The 16,796-nt window shown below is 40.8% G+C and overlaps 1 protein-coding gene and 1 non-coding gene across 2 annotated transcripts in view; one reads left to right on the forward strand and one right to left on the reverse strand.

Moving 5' to 3' along the window:
- Window positions 1-16,796, forward strand: part of LOC150046523 (uncharacterized) — a 275,398-nt gene that overhangs the window by 31,288 nt on the left and 227,314 nt on the right. The gene's annotated exons all lie outside the window — the stretch shown is intronic.
- Window positions 6,887-6,993, reverse strand: LOC150046524 (U6 spliceosomal RNA). The gene has a single exon (XR_016532645.1). It is a non-coding gene; the product is annotated as a U6 spliceosomal RNA (small nuclear RNA).

Consider the following 16,796-nt stretch of genomic DNA (forward strand, 5'->3'; position numbering starts at 1 on the left):
GAATATATTTGGAAACCACTGTGACCCCAGAATGCCTTGAAATGCAGAGCAGCTCTAAATGGTGGCTTTGGAGACAGATTTCTTTGGAGGTTATGTGTGATGCTGGTAGCATAACAACAACTATGCCTTGAGTTCAGTTTCTTCTTATGTAAAGTGGGATAATAGGGATGGTTTATGGATCAAGTGAGTGACATGAACATTTACAATGCTTATTATAGTTCTTCCTATAGAGACTATAGTTAGCCCCTGAACCTGCCTTCCTTTATCTAGAGTCACCTGTTGAAATGGCACCTAGTTGTTTATAGATCTTGACCCTCCTCAAGGTTGAAAGGGTCAGAATCTCTGGCAGGAGCCTGGGAGCCTGAATGGTAACATAAGCCTGGTCTATGGAGCCAGTTCTAAAACTGGGAGCCATTTAGAAACGAACTTGGGCCCACTTTGTCCTCCTTGACCACTCTGTCCTCCAGTCACATTTTCCACTTTGACTCTCAGTGCCTGTTTTCTCATTTTTTATAGGAAGAATTCCTGAGGCCCAGCTGTGTCTGCTGCCTCCACTGTCTCAAATGCTCTTTCTTCCCCCTTCTGGGCTCAGGTCTTCTCCTTTGTCAGGTCACATACTCACGTTAGACAGTCGGTTTTTCTTCTTTCAAGTTGTTTCCACCCCTTCCCCTCACCTTGCAGAATTTCTCATGTAATTGACAAGTAATGGCTATGTTCTCCCAGGGACTGTCTCGCATCTCTCCTTTAATTCCAACTGAACTGAAAATAGTATCCCTGGTAGGAAAATGAGCTGGGGGCATTCCTGGGTCTGCAGCTGGTATTTATTTCCTCATGGCGGTAACTGAGAGGGGCTTCCATAGTCAGATACCACACTTACTGGCATACTGTTCACTGGACTCTCATCCCACAGCCAGCCCTTCTGCCATCCACATAAGCCGCTGTCCTTGTGTTTGGCCTACTTCCTGTGACCTGCTCTGTTGCCACTTGGCTGCCCACACAGGATATTGGCCCTCTCCCCACAGCCTTTGCCCAGGGCTGGAAACAGCCCAATGTGACCACCATCTGTGGTCTAGATACCTAACCAATACTGCTGCTCTCAGCTCTTCATATGTGACACTGTGGCCCTCACTGCTGGTGGGAAAGGATTCTGAGGCTGGACTGTGATACCCTGTGGTGACAAAGAGGACAGAGATGAAGTGTGGGGCTAGAGCCAAACTCCAAATGACAGATGTACTTGGAGACATGGGAACTGACCAAATGGCAGCCAAGTGACAGATTCTTCTAGGTTTCTAGAGTTACCTCTTCCATTTTGTGGGCTTCATCATGAACTGATTTAGAACTTTCATTAAGCCTGCTTTGTTACAGACCAAGTTTCTCAGCCTTTCCTTTGTCTGGCCCTTTGTGGCAGAGGTGTGAGGCAGGAAGGCTAGCAGTGGTGGAAGGAGATGCTTCATGGGTGGGGGGATGTGCTATCTAGCACTCTGTCATGGCGCACATACACATGAAACGATGGCTGGAGAAGGTTCTCCATCTTCCTATATTGTCTTTTCCCCTAAGAGCAAAGTAGGACATGGTGAGAAGGAGCTAGTGACAGTGCCGCTTGCTAACCCTGTGCAGATCTAGTCCTTCACTAGTTATCAAAGCAGATTGTTTTTTTTTTTGTGCAGTAACAGATACTTGACTTAGATATTAATGTATTCAGTGAATACTCACTAAGAACATACTGTGCCTGGGGCCTTAGGGAGTTGGGGAGAGGTACTGGGAACCAAGAAGGGTAGTGGAGTAAATAAGATAAGTCTATGTCTTAAGCAGTACCTGGAGTTGTGCAGTTGTCCTCTGGGGATGGCTTTTCAGTAGAATTCAGTAACACTTTTATAAGGAAATTAAAGGCTCTATATATATTGCAAGCAAAATAGAAAAGGCTCAGAAAAATTTTCTCTGCTACAGTTCCTAGAAGAGGTGTTGTAATGGAAGTAGTTCTAGGGTTGACATTGAATAACAGGTGGTACTTGTAACCACATAGGTAAGGTAAGCAGCCTAGATGGAGTCAGTCTAAGCAGATGCAGGGAGCTAGAAGGTTCTGGCATGTTTGAGAAGTGAGTTTGGTTTCCTTTGGCTAAATTCTGTAGCTTCTGAAGGGAAATGATGAGTGAGACGCCCAGAAAGCTCAGCCAAGACAAATCTGTGGACCACACAAGGTGCAAAAGGAAAGGTTTTGTCTTGATTTGGTTTGCTATTAAACCTCTGATGGCTCTTGTTTGAGGGGAAGATGACTGGACATGATGGCAAGCCATGCTTTAGGAAGCTGAATCTCACCTTGTAGGTCAAGAAGGCCATCAACCCAACAACTTGGGAGGAAAAGGGTGGTGACTGTGAACAGAAAGAAACCTGTGCTATTAAGACTCGCCTTGAGGGAGACTGTGTAGATGGGGCAACTTTTCAGGACCGTTTTGGGGAGGAGAGTGGAAAGTAGCAAAGGTGGGTTTTAGAAGGTCACTTTGTGCTTTTATGTATTGATTTTTGTTAACTAGAAAGTTCCTGGATACAATATTCACAAACGTTTATTATTTTTCTCACTGTGTTTCTTGTGTAAGAACAAGCAGTAGAGGAATGAAGGAGTAACACAGCATAGTCCACGCTCCAAATGAGAAAGAGATTTAGAGGAAAGCTAAGGCGGGCCCATAGTATTCCTTTAAAAGTATTCATAGATGGTTGAATAGTTTATCCAACATCCTTCTTTTAGTATGCATGAGGGAAAGCAGGGTTGGGGGCCAAGTCTACTTGGTCACTGTCCATATCATGTATAACTCAGTGAGATTGTTTGGCTTTGTTCATTTTCCCTAATGTGGGGTATGTCTTAGAGAATCAAAGTGAAAGGGACTGCCCCATTCTACCCCACCATGCTCACCTCCCAAGACTTCCCAGCTTTTAAGGATCAGCAGAAGAGTACAAAAACAAACAAAAACTACAGAGATTTGAGTTAGGAGTAGAACACAAAGTGAATGAAAGGAAAGACTCACAGGGGAAGAGTATTTAGGGCCATAGAAGTGAGGCAAGTATCCCTAGTGGAGAAACTGGGAGAGTGGGGGTGGAGGAGACAGAGGTCCATTGGGGATGTTACATCATCTTGTTCAAAAAGACTACAGGCTAAGCATAGCCTGTTCGTAGCTTGTGTTTTCTCTTGTTTTTGTTTTGTTAATGAATTCAAGAATAACAGTTGGAAATCTAATTAAGTGGTTTAGAAGTTGTGGTTTAGTTGTTTTTAGTTATACAAATGTCCTGAGCTGCTTTTAGAGACTAGCAGACATCCTGGCTTGCTAAGCAGTTGTCATGAGTCCTTTGATGAGATGTTTTCTCTGTCATAGCCAGGAAGTATCTGTTGGACTTTGATTTTTGGCAGTAATATATCTTTGGGAAGGAACTTTGATTTCTTACTCTTCAAGAGAGAAACTGCTTTTTAAATGGAATCTTTTGAGGAACATTGCATAATGTTTGGGGATCAGAGTATACAGGGAACCATATGGAAGTTACCCAGATTCATAAATGTGTTTATGGGAACTCAAAAGCTCAAAGGCCAGGGCCAGGCCAAAACAATCCTAGTCTTGTATTCTTAGACTTCATCCTTCTGAATCTTCCTTCTCTTTTGGAATTGCTGATTAAGCAAAGAACAACAACAATATATGACAATAGTATCTATGTCATTCTAAGAGGACAAAAAGGACCACCCATGAATAAGGGGAGCAATTAACCAATGTAATTATCAGCAGTAAATTACCAATAACTTTGAACTGTGTTCTCTTGGTAACATTATGTGCTAGTATGGCTAAAGCCAATCATATAAGAACAGATATTTTTGTTTCTTTTTGGCAGGCTTTAGTAGGGCGCTGGTGGTTGGGGTTGGGAGTTGCTTGCTCTTGTCAAAATGAAAAGATTCTAATAAATTCATGAAAATTAAATCCTAGCCCTGTCTCCAAGCAAGAAGGGAGCTTAGTGCCTGATTACATTCGTTTCTTGGAGCTGATTTAACAAATTACCACTGACTAATGGCTTTAAAACATCAGAAATTTGTTTTCTTAAGTTTTGGAGAACGAAGTTCAAAATCGAGATATTACTAGTATTGCATTTTCTCTTAAGTCCCCAAGGGAGATCTTTCTTTCCTCTTCTAGCTTTGCTTGCTCTACTAGTTCCTTCGTTTACAATTGCATAACTTTCTGCTGCGGTATTTCCTGGACATCTTTGTGTGTGTCTCTGTGTAAAATCTCTCTTTGTCTTTTCTTTTAGGATACTTGTCATTGCATGTAGGACTAACCCAAAATTCAGGATAATCAAAAGGTCCCATGTACAGGTTCTAGGGATCAGTATTCAGCCATAACAATTAAGATGCATTCTATGCTGGCATGAAGATGTGCCTCAAATGATTGAGATGTCATTTTATTTTATCTTATTTTATTGTAAAGGTGATATACAGGGGGCTTATAATTACATAAGTAAGGTAGTGTGTACATTTTCTTTTTGAGCAGTGTTATTTTCTTCCTCATTTTCTCCCGCTTTCCCTCTCCTCCGACTCCCCTGCTCCCAAGTTGTAAAGTGTCCAGTGAATATCACTGCTGCGTTGGTTCACCCTTCGTTCTTTGCCTCGCTATTTTGTTATTCCCCTCCCCTTCCCCAAATTAGGTAAACTTAGATACAAGACAAAGGGTACTGAAATCAGAAACAGTAACTACAGGGAATAAACCAGAGTGGAAAAAAAAGGACAAAAGAATAACTGAAAACAGTACACTAAAATTAAAAAAAAAGAAAAACCCCTCCCCAATTGGGCTGTCTCTCTCTGTCTCTGTCTCTGTCTCTGTCTTTCTCTGTCTCTCTGTCTCTGTCTCTGTCTCTGTCTCTGTCTCTCTCTCTCTCTCTCTCTCTCTCACACACACACTCACACTCCTGTTTCTGTATTGTGGAGATCATTTTGATTAGCATAATTTTATGTGGTCAAATGTGGATAGTTGTTGGGTTTTTGTGAATCTCTGTTAGGACTATCCTAGGGGAGATGTCGTTTTTCTGGTGGACTTGACATCTTTTAGACAGTGGAGCAAGCTTGAACTGGATTCAGTGCAAAGAGATAAGGTTGTACAAGTCTCTCAGAAGTTGTACTTGGAACCAAAGGAGTTATGTAATGCACTGGATAGAGAAGATAAATTCATTTTACTAAGCACAGTGTGTTCTGAAACCTCTTTTCAACAGCTTTTTTGATGACTCCAAGCCTTGGAATTAAAGAGCTCCCCAAAGTTCTCCACATGACCTATTTGGTTGTTCTGAACAGACTTTATTGTTTCTTTCTCTAATATGGAAGACCTTGAACTGATTTGGATATTTGAAACCATGAAAGCTTTGAAATACTGAAGTAGAATAAAGAGATACATTTGGAAGTAAGTTGTAAAATGGAGATAGCCCAATTAAAAAATATACTTATTTAACTATTTGAAGGCATTTTGTGAAAGCCAGAGGAGTTCTTTTCTGTGTTGTTTTCTTATGGGGATATTAAATTGGAGAGTAGCCAAGATCATAAATGTAAAGTCTTAAGCAATGGATGCAGAGAGACAAATCTCTCCCACTAGCTGAGTAATAGCCACCCATGCATTTCTGCAGCTTTCCTCTAGCGTTTGTGGTGGTGGTGGTGATGGTGGTAGAGAAATGGCCCAAGTAGCACTGACTCACAGGAAATGTGCTTCTTTCTAAGTAAACAACAAAAATGAAATCATGTCAGCACCATTTACCAATTTTCTTTTTAATTGGCTAATATGCCTTTGTTCACAGAAGGGAAAATAAGTGAATGGAGGATGGCTGAAGCTGGAGAATGTATTATTACCTTGTACTTTCATTGAGATCATTTCCTACCATCCACCTGAGCTGCAGTTATTTATTAGCATAATATGGTTACAGATCTATCTGCAGGGCTTAAAGATGGAAAATGAAACTCAGTGATGATTTAGTAGAAAGTTACTGGAGCATTCATAAAGCTGTCAGAATTACAAGAGAAACCACATTAGGAATATGCCAGTACTAGTAGCTATTAAATGGATATTCAAACATCGCCAGCACTGTTACCCATAGGAAGCTGGTCCAATTTATAAGCTCCCCTTCCAAGGGGATAATGGTACCTGCAGGTTCAAAGGAAGGTGCATCATAAGGATGATATTAAGAAGACTGATTACAGGATTTGAAATTGTAAGAAAGCAGGACAAAGGATTTTTCCCAATTTGTTCATTTACTTATATCTCTAAAAAGTTATTCTCACTTAATAAATCACATGATAGAAAAAAAGAGCCAGGCACTGGTGGCTCATGCCTGTAATCCTAGTACTTAGGAGGCTGAGATCTGAGGATCTCGGTTCAAAGCCAGCCTTGGTACAGGAGTCTGTGAGACTCTTATCTTCAGTTAACTACCAGAAACTGGAAGTGGCATTGTGACTCAAGTGGTAGAGCACTAGCCTTGAGCTGAAGAGCTCAGGAACAGTTCCCAGACCCAGAGTTCAAGCCCCACAACTGACAAAAAAGAAAAAAAGAGAAAAAACAATAAAAGAGACTAAAAAGGCAAAAATTCAATGTTTAATCCCTTCTACAAATACTTATAGTGTGTCATTTTTATGTAGACATGATTCTAGTGATAAACATGGGTAGACTAAACAGATGAAATTTGTGACCATGGATAGATTTGTCATTTTGTCAATACATGTTTATCAGGCTGCTGTCTACCACATGTAAACTCTGAGCTATGGATGATATTGGATCAATTCACGATCACATACATTTGTGATCAGACATTCTTGGGACATAAGATGTATTTAGCTCTGACCCTGCATATTCTTTTATTTATTTATTTTTTAGTCAGTGGCAAAAAACATGAATGCTTCACGAATTTGCGTGTCATCCTTGCTCAGGGGCCATGCTAATCTTCTCTGTATCGTTCCAATTTTAGTATATGTGCTGCCGAAGTGAGCACACTGCATATTCTTTTTTATGGGGCTTGAACTCTGGGACTGGGCGCTGCCCTTGAGTTCCTCAGCTCATGACTAGTACTCTACCACTTTGAGCCACAACACCACTTCCACTTTTCTGGTAGTTAATTGGAGGTAAGAGTCTTACAGACTTCCATGCCCAGGCTGGCTTTGAACTGTGATCCTCAGATCTCAGCCTCCTGAGTAGCTAAGATTACAAATGTGAACTGTTGCTGCCCAGCAGACCCTGAATATTCTAGGCATATCCCTTAGTTTTCTGATCATGATTGGCTATTTATTGTTGGTGAGCTTGCTAAGCTACAGCTCTGTAGACTTAAGCTACAATGCACAGGGTAGCTGTTCTAGGCTGCAATTTTGTTTCCATCTTAATGGCTGCTTCTCAATACTAGTGGAGCTTTAAATCTATTGGGCTATCATGTTAGTGCCCTTGGAATTGTGTCGTATGGCATGAGGCTGGTAGTCCACATCTTCTTGTGAACATATTTCTTTCCAAATTGCTGAATGTGAATTGGAGTTGAAGTGTTCCAGTGCTAGGTAGTCTGTTCTTCTAGTTCTTTCTTGAGTTTTCCTTCACTTCCTCTGCAATCATGCATTCTCCTGGCATGTATCCTCAGTCCTGCATAAATCTAAGGGTATCAGTTTATGTAAGGGGGGAGGAAACAGTTATACTCATTGTGTACGCCTGAGACATGAAACATCTTAGCACATACATATGCATCTTTGGAAACAAGATTCTCTGAGAAAATCTTGAGTTGATAGCCTTAGGGAGTTTTCCGTTACATCAAACTAGATGACACAAAGTTAAAGGCTAAACAGCTCTTATTTGTGGAAATAAAGAATAAGATGAAACAGGAGTCAATTACTAAAGTGAGAAACAAGCTTTAGTGTACTACTACATACATAGAAATAAGGTTGACATTAGAGTACAATAATTAAAACATGGGAACTTGGACCGGGGTTTGGCCTACAGGTAGAGTGCTTGCCTAACATGCACAAAGACCCAGGTTCAATTCCTCCATACCACATACATAGAAAAAAGCTGGAAGTTGGGCTGTAGCTCAAGTGGCTGAGCTCTAGCCTTGAGAAAGCCCAAGGACAGTGCTCAGGCCCTGAGTTCAAGCCCCAGGACTGGCAAAAAAAAAAAAAAATAAAAAAGACACATGGGAACTTATGTCAAAGATAAAATTAAATTGACAACTAAATGATCTATATCCACATCTTTTTTTTTTTTTTTTTTGGCCCCTTTCTCTTTCTGGCCCCGCTCGCTCCAGCCCTGCTCGCTCCGGCCCGGCTAGGCCCCCTTTCTAGCTCAGGCCCCGCTCGCTCGCTTCGGCCCGCTCGCTCTGGCCCTGCTTGCTTCCGCCCGGCTCGCTCCAGCTTGCTCTTGGCCCCGCTCGCTCCGGCCTCGCTGGCTCTGGCTTGGCTCGCTCCCGCACGCTCCGGTCCTGCTCGCTCCGGCCCCGCTCGCTCCGGCCACCACTCGGTTGGGCTCTGTTCACTTCAGCTCAGCTCGCTTCTTTCGCTCTCTGTCGCGGTCGCAGTCTTGTCTCTGCCACTTTTCCGGTTTGGTTGTGTCTCGTCTCTGCCACTTCCGGCTTGGTTGTGTATGTGGGATACCGAGGAATCGAACCCGGGTCTTTGTGCATGCTAGTCAAGCACTTTAACCGCTAGGCCAAACTCCCGGGCCCTATATCCACATCTTAATCAGGGATAATTATAACTTGATTTATCCTACCAATCAAGATATTGAGCATCTTCTCTAACATACACACCACATTCAATGCTGGAAACACAGGGATGAATAAGACCTTTTTCCTGACTTTCAAGCTTGAAGTCTTAGAAAAGGGTTAGTAAGATATGATGCATGGGTAAGACCAATACAACTCTTTACTCGTATAGGTTGTCTGGTGAGCTGAGAATGACTTTTATATTTTTAAATGGCAGAGAGAGAAACAACTGAAGAACTATATTTTGTGACACATGAAAAATTATATGAAACTCAAACATCAGTATTTATAAATAAAGTACTGTTGGAAGATAGTCAAGGTTATGTATTCATGCTTTACTGTCCATGCTGCTTTTGAACAGTAGGGCTGAGTTTGGGACAAAATACCCACACATTTACCCATTACTGATCCAAGAGAGGAATGACACAGAGATGAACACCAGACAAAAATACAAGAGTAAAGTGCAATCAGGAATATTTCTGGGCTGGGTGCTGGTGGCTCATGTCTATAATTCTAGTGACTTAGGAGACTGAGATCTGAGGATCACGATTCAAAATCAGCTGGGGCAGGAAAGTTAGTGAGATGCTTACATCCACTAAACACCAAAAAAGCTGGACGTGGATGCGGCTCAAGTGGTACATCAGTAGTCTGGAGCAAAAAGAAGCTCAGGAACAGTGCCTAGGTCCTGAGTTCAAGCTTCAAGGTCAACACACACATATATTCGCAGAGTTTTTCTGTTTACATGATAGAGGAGGAGATTATGATAATGGCATAATTTTTGGTTTCTTGAGATTGCGTAGTACAATGGAATATTTAACATAAGAGTTTTAGTCTTTACCTACATAAAAAGTAAAAAAGAATAAGACAATATATTTCAGCTAAATTGTTGTGTATTCTACTTATTAATACAGTAGGAACACTATTTTCATTTTCTCTTAACATCGGTTTATACAAACAGATGAACATTTTGCTTTATTAGCAGTTGTCTTGCCTTTATTAATAAAACGTTATTGTTAAACATATCCTAAGCAGAGTGGAGTTAAAAAGGAAACATTTTTAAATTTCTAAACCAGCTGAAAGCTATAAAAACCGTTTGGCAAGGCCTGGCTTCTGGACAGGTACCTGCAGCATGTCTCCCAGAGAAGCCTCAGACAAGGTATGCTTTCATGATTCCTTTCCATTGGATTTGGAGATGATGACAGGCAAGATTCTGCCAGTGGGAAAGAGCTGTAATACTGGTGGTCAGTTGTGTGTGGATAGACTAAAATAGGACTTCATTCTTTTCTTATCTAGGATTGTAGGGAAAATAATAGATCCAGGGCTTTTTTTCCTCCATCTTACTCCTCCACTTCTGGCTGTCTCTAGTGCAAGTAGGCTGACACACTGTTGGACAAGAGGTCAAGGTCACAAGCCAGAGGTACCGAAAACCCACAGAGAGACAGTATAGGATAGGCTTTTAGTTGAAATGCTTGGGCTTGAGTCGGAGCTCTGCTATTTAACAGCTTTGTGACTTAGGGAAATTTACTTAGCATCCATGCTTCAGTGATTTTTAAATGAGGAAAATAATAGCAGCTATCTCATAGGGTTATTGTGAGGATTAAATAAATTGAGTCATGAAAACCATTTAGAAGGCCAGGCACATAGATGAATACTTAACCATTTGTGGTAGTGGTGGTAATGGTGATGATGACAGAGATGAATATTTAACATTTTTGGTGGTAGTGATGATGAGGATCATGATGATGATGGGAATGGTGATGGTGAGATAATAGTGATGATGATGGTGGTGATGGCTATTTATTATTTTTCTTCGTTAGAAACACCAGTTAGTGCAAAACACTGTCTTTGTTTTATCTTCTGAGGCCTACGCAGAGTAGTTCTCCCCTGTTCCCAGCTTTTCCTGTTATCTAGTCTCTTTAAATAACAGAGCATTTTGTTTTTAAGTTTTGACTATAACCATCTAGCTTACATACCCAGATACTAAATTTTATCACTGGTGGGTAGGAAACTCAGTGGGGTGATGAAAAACTCACAGCAATAGGACTGTCGACCCAGTGCTGGCATAGAGCACCAGTCAGTTTCCTTTGTGGCAGAAATGATGACCACTCTTGATAAAGCTCAAGGACAATGCTCAGGCCCTGAGTTCAAGCCCCAGGACTGGCAAGGAGAAGGAGAAGAAGAAGAAGAGGAGGAGGAGGAGGAGGAGGAGGAGGAGGAAGAGGGAAAGGAGAAAGAGGAGAAGGAGGAGGAGGGGGAGGGGGAAGAGGAAGGGGAAGGGGGAGAGGGGAAAGAAGAAAGGAAGGATGGAAGGAAGGAAGGAAGGAAGAAAGGAAGGAACTCACTCTAGAAGGTTCCTCTGACCAACTTGATGGTGCTTGCTGTAGGAAGCAGTAAAGGTTCTATATGAGCTGTCTTGCAATTGCGTGTCATGGTAAGGAGTAAGTGAGCAACCTTTAGGAAAGTATGATTGTATTTTAAAAGTCTAGGACCATAACTATAACTCCTCTGTACATTACCCTGACAATAATTTTTTTCATATATTTTTTATTGTAATTAATAGAAGGGTTACATTATATTAGCCAGATAGAAGGTACATTACTTCACATACATTGATACCCTTTCTCATGTCTTGGTCCCCATTTCCTTCCCCCCCACCCCCACCCCTCATCTTGTTTTCCTCCCTTCCCTATCCAATTTCAAATAACCAAATACAAATATATCCAATATATCAGATAACAAAGTGAGATACTGTAACAATATGAGACAACCAAGGGACAGCAAAAGAGATGAGAGAACATAGTACCTTAAGGACAATAATCATTCATTATATGGCTTTTGTTTCTATATCCTAGAAATCCTTCATTTAGCGTCATACTGTATGGCTTTATGTATCTAGGTTTTGCTCTATTGCAAATCTCTGCTAGGACAGCCCAAGGTTTCTACTGATTATGACAAGTGAAGGAAACCATTGAGCCTAAGTTCCTTTGAGTCTGGCTTACTTCACTTAATATGATTTTTTCTAAGTCTTTCCATTTCCTAACAAATGGGGCAATGTCATTCTTTCTGACAGCAGCATAGAATTCCATTGTGTACAAATACCACATCTTGTTGATCCACTCATCAACTGAGGGACATCTGGGTTGGTTCCATATCTTTGCTATGGTCAATAGTGCTGCAATGAACATCATTGTGCTAGTGGATTTAGTCTGTCCTTGTTTCTGGACGATTGGGTAAATGCCAAGTAGTGGAATTGCTGGGTCATAGGGGAGCTCTATGTTTAGTCTTTTGAGGAACTGCCATACTGCTTTCCATAGTGGTTGAATGAGTTTGCACTCCCACCAACAGTGTAGTAGTGATCCCTCCTGGCCATATCCCCTCCAGCTTCTGTTGTTATTAGTTTTCTTGATCCTGACCATTCTAACTGGAGTGAGGTAGAATCTTAGAGTTGTTTTGATTTGCATTTCTTTTATGACCAGAGATGTTGAGCATTTCTTCATGTGTCTATAGGCCATTCTTATTTCTTCTTCAGAGAAGACTAAGTCTTTGGCCCATCTTTTAATGGGATGGTTGTTTCTTTGGAGATTAGTTTTGGAGTGATTCAATTTTTTGAGCTGTTGATGTATTTTAGATATGAGGCCTTTGTCTGTTGTATGGTTGGTGAAGATCTTCTCCCATTCTGTAGGCTTCCTAATTTACTAGCTATGTCCTTTGCCATACAAAAGCTCTGCAGTTTAATGCAGTCCCACTTATCCACTTTCTCTAATTTGCTGTGTTTCTTGGTCCTTATTAAGAAAATTTCGACCTGTGCCAAGGAGGCCTAGTGTATCTCCGGTTCCTTCTTGTAAAGTTTTCAGTGTGTTGGCTTTTACCTCAAGGTCTTTGATCCATTTGGAGTTAATCCTGGTGCAGGGTGACAAAGAAGGATCCAACTTTAGTTTTCTGCATGTGCTTATTAACCAGTTCTGCCAGCACCACTTGTTGAAGAGGCTGTCTTCTATTCCATTTTTTTGGCTCCCTTGTCAAAGATTAGGTGGCCATAGGTCTGTGGTTTAATATCTGGGTCCTCAGTTCTATTCCATTGGTCTTCAGGCCTGTTCTTGTGCCAGTACCAAGCTGTTTTGATAATTGTAGCTCTGTAATAGAGTCTAAAGTTTGGTATTGAAATTCCTCCTGCGCTGTTCTTTCTGCCAAGAAGTGTTTTTGCTATACGGGGTCTTTTATTATTCCATGTGAAATTTTGGATTGCCTTTTCTATTTCTTTAAAGAATGCCATTGGGATATTGATGGGTATTGCGTTGAATTTGTAGATAGCCCTTGGCAAGATTGTCATTTTCACGATATTGATTCTTCCAATCCAGGAGCATGGGAGGTTTTTCCATTTCCTCAGTTCTGCTTTAATTTCCTTTTTCAAGGTTTTAAAGTTTTCATCAAAAAGGTCCTTTACATTTTTAGTTAAGGTAATTCCTAGGTACTTTATTTTCTTTGAGGCTATTGCAAAAGGAGTTGCTTTCCTGGTTGTTGCCTCATTCCTCATACTGTTGGCGTAGAGGAAGGCAGTTGATTTTTGAGGGTTAATTTTATACCCTGCTACCCTTCCAAAGTTTTGAATCAGCTCAAGGAGCTTGGGAGTGGAGTCTATAGGATTCTTTAAATACAGAATCATGTCATCTGCAAAGAGGGAAGGTTTTACTTCCTCTCTCCCTATTTGGATCCCCTTTATGCTTGCTTCTTGCCTTATTGCACTGGTTAGGAATTCTAATACTATGTTAAAGAGGAGTGGAGAGAGTGGGCATCCTTGTCTCGTTCCTGATTTTAGAGGGAATGGCTTTAGCTTTTGGCTGTTAAGTATAATACTAGCTGTGGGTTTGTCATACACAACCTTTATTATACTGAGGAATATTCCATGGATTCCTAGTTTCTCCAGAGCTTTTAACACAAAGGGGTGTTGGATCTTGCCAAATGCCCTTTCTGCATCTATGGAGACAATCATGTGATTTTTGTCCCTGCTCCTGTTGATGTGTTGAATTATATTAATTGATTGGTGTATGTTGAACCAGCTTTGCCTCCCTGTGATGAATCCTGTTTGATCATAGTGTATAATTTTTTTGATGAGTTGTTGTAGACAGTTGGCCAGTATTTCGTTGAGAAGTTTTGCATCAATTTCATCAAAGAAATGGGTTTATAGTTCTCTTTCTTTGATGAATCTCTGTCTGGTTTGGGGATGAGAGTTATGCTGGCTTCATAGAATGAGTTTGGTAAGGAACCTTGATTTTCAATTTTGTTGAAGAGCTTGAGGAGTATTAGTGTGAGCTCTGCTTTGAAGACCTTATAGAATTCAGCTGTGAATCCATCTGGCCCTGGGCTTTTCTTAGGTGGCAGGTCTCTTATTGCCATTTCTATTTCAGTGCTTGAAATAGGCCTGTTTAGTTGGGTTAGTTCTTGGTTCAGTGTGGGTATGTTAATATTGGCTAGAAATTCATCCATTTCTTCTAGATTCTCTAATTTGTTGGCGTAAAGATTTGAGAAGTATTCCCTCATGATGCTCTGGATCCTGGTAATTTCTCCAGAAAATAAAATTAAAAAAAAAGAAGTGATGACAACTGACTGTTAGATTGATTGAATTCTGTTCTTTCTCTGATAGTGATGAAGATCCCATTGTCACAAAAATATTGTTTGCTTCTATTAGCCTAGAGATTGAGAGCTGGACAGGTATCAGTTTATTTAGGTTTAATGGCTTGGCATATACTTTCTATCAGACTGTTTTGCAATGGAAACCAGTTTTGAGCCTCCTTATCCAGTCACAACTCATTCATCATTGACTCCGTATTCTTCTCTTCCTTGCATTTAGCTTCACTCCTTAATTTCAGAGCTACAAAGCTTGCAGAAGGCTGACTGGGTTTTCATAGAGGGTGTGCTTTAATGACCTATTTCTATATGATAGATGACTGTAAATGTAGCTGATAGAAATAACAGTCAGGATCTGTTGAGAAGTAGCTGGGCTTCTTTGGGACCACAACTGTAGCAGGCCCTGAGTGACTGTTCCATTGAAGTTGGGAAACTATTTCCATAAACAGCTCTGTGTATGCAGGCTGCCCTGTAGCTCTCATCTTTTTTTCATATATCTTTTATTGTAATTAATAGAAGGGTTACATTATATTTTCCAGATAGAAGGTGTATTACTTCACAAACATTGATACCCTTTCTCATGTTTTGGTCCCAATTTCCTCCCCCCCCCCCCACTGTAGCTCTCATCTTAAAGCTGAGTTTTCAGATGAGGGTAAGACTTTATACCCTTGAATTTGCAATGAGTAGTGTCTCCCCAACCCTGAGAGTTGAGGGAGACAACAAGTTACCTTTAATGTTGTCTGAATGTAAATAATACTAAAATTTCTGTAACTTTAAATGTACTTCTTCCTTGGTCAGCTGAAAGTAAAAAAATCTTTCTGCTTGGATTTTTTTTCTCTCTCTCTCTCTGTGTGTGTATGTGTGTGTAGGTAGGTAGGTAAGTAGTGTGGCTCTCTATCTGGCACTCTATCTCTATGTGGTACTCTATCATTTGAGCTTCTGGTTCCAGCTTCTTGATAGTTAGGTGGGAATAAGGTTCAGCTTGAGGTGGCTTCAAGCTGTTACCCTCTGATTAGTTGTCTAAATGCCTAGAATTTGAAATATTGACTGCTGGTGCCCAGCTTCCTTATTTTTTTTACTTTCAGTGTTCAATGTAAACCTGGGCAGAAATAAATATACCACAACCTGAATATTACGCTGTTTTGAAACTTAGTCCTTTAATTTAAGTTCAGTGTCACTCAGAGTCTCAAGACACATGGACAAAATGTAGAATCCTTCTTTTCTAGGGTGTAGTATGCATGTCTTCTAGTCTCATTCCCAGTAGAGATTTCATTTCTACTTGGAACTCCATTATTGTCCACATTGCTATCAGTATTCTGGTCGTCTGAGCTCTCACCAGAATAAAGGTCAATTTATATCGTAGACCTTTTCTAGCCTAGTATTCCTGCCACAAACCAGCTCCCAAGGTTAAAATGTACATTGTCAGGTAGTCATAGCAACAGTCTTCACTCCTGGTGCTAGTTGTGTTAGTTACTTTTGTGTTACTGTGAACAAAGTTTGGGAAAGAAAAACTTAATGGAAGAAAGATGTACTTTGGTCTGATTTCAGAAGGATTGGTTCATGGTTGCTTGCTCTTTTACACTTGGGCAGAGAATCATGGCAGGAGCAGGGGGCATAGAAGGCTCTTTACATCATGATAGATAGGCAGGGAGTAGAGAAAGAGAATGGGACCAGTCACCAGTATAACTCCAAAGGTGTATCCCTAATGACCTATTTTCTCCAAGCAGGCCTTTCATCATAATGCTTTTAGAACTTTCCAAGGTAATGGTACCAGCTGGAGACCAAATATTAAACAAATGAGGCATGTGGGGAACATTGCATACTCAAAACATAACATCAGTAATCAGATGTAGGCTACTGCTAGAAGGAGTCCTGGCTAAGGTAAAGCCATTTTTTTTTTCAGCTGAGAATTCTCTTCCAGCAGTTCTCCAAACAGCTAACAAATGACTCTTCATTCCTAATGAAAGATCTGGGTGGTTCATCACAGCACCCAGCAAATGGGGAAGTTGGGACAGAATTTCTCTCTATAGAGTTCATCCCCAATAGTAAATAGGATAGAATACATTATCAAGCAAGAGTGATGTGAGACATTTTCCTTGCAAGATACCATACTATGTTATGGAACTATCTGTAACTATTAAAAAGGTAACTTGTGCCATGCTTCGGTCGCTCACTCCTATAATCCTAGCTACCCTAGCTACTCAGGAGACTGAGATCTGAGGATCATGGTTCAAAGCCAGCCTGGACACAGAAGTCCGTGAGCCTCTTATCTTCAGTTAGCCACCAGAAAACCAAAAGTGGAGCTATTGCTCAAGTGGTAGAGTGCTAGCCTTGAGCTGAAGAGCTCAGGGACAGTGCCCGAGTCCAGAATTCAAGTCCCACAAATGACCAAAAAAAAAAAAAGTAACTTACTAGCAGAATGATGAAACATGAAT

The sequence above is a fragment of the Megascapheus bottae genome, chromosome 25 (assembly GCF_031878675.1).
Source record: "Megascapheus bottae isolate mThoBot1 chromosome 25, mThoBot2.hap1, whole genome shotgun sequence".
NCBI classification, from domain to species: Eukaryota; Metazoa; Chordata; class Mammalia; order Rodentia; family Geomyidae; genus Megascapheus; species Megascapheus bottae.